The sequence below is a fragment of the Berghia stephanieae genome, chromosome 11 (assembly GCF_034508935.2).
Source record: "Berghia stephanieae isolate SIO BIC M18660-M18661 chromosome 11, UCSD_Bste_1.3, whole genome shotgun sequence".
Lineage (NCBI taxonomy): Eukaryota > Metazoa > Mollusca > Gastropoda > Nudibranchia > Aeolidiidae > Berghia > Berghia stephanieae.
Window position 1 is genome coordinate 32,189,353 of NC_088370.1, and position 581 is coordinate 32,189,933.

Here is a 581-nt window from a genome sequence, read left to right on the forward strand (position 1 = left end):
TCATCATCATCATCATCATCATCACCATTTTCTAACATTCATATATTATCTGGTTTATGTCCATCAGATTATATTCAAATCTGGTCAGAATATTTCCTATGACTTGATAACTTGTTAAAAACCTTTAACCCTCTCAATACAAGCACAAGGAAAATCGTATAGATTGACATAACAACATCTTAAGAAAATTGGTTAATTATGGCTAACTGGGTGGAGTTTCTGACCTCCCAGAGTGGGCAGGGGGGTACATTCTGCGTCTTCTATCCCCTTATATCTGTTTTCCAACATGCTTTCTGTCTTTTGTCTTGGAATGGGATTATTTGGTTTTGTCCTGTCCCTGGCCGGAGTCCTAGCTGGGAGGGAAGCAGTCAAATGCATAGTTATTGTTTTGGGAGATGATATTTTTTTTCCTTGTAAATCGTCTCTCTGTTATGTATTATTGTATTTGTTATTTTCAATATATAATGTAAGCATTTGAGTGTATTCCTCTTTGTTGGATTTTGTGCTTGTGTCCGGATGAGACTTATAGGTAATCTCAAACTAAGTACATTGGTGGTATACTCTTGGAATCTACATCTGAT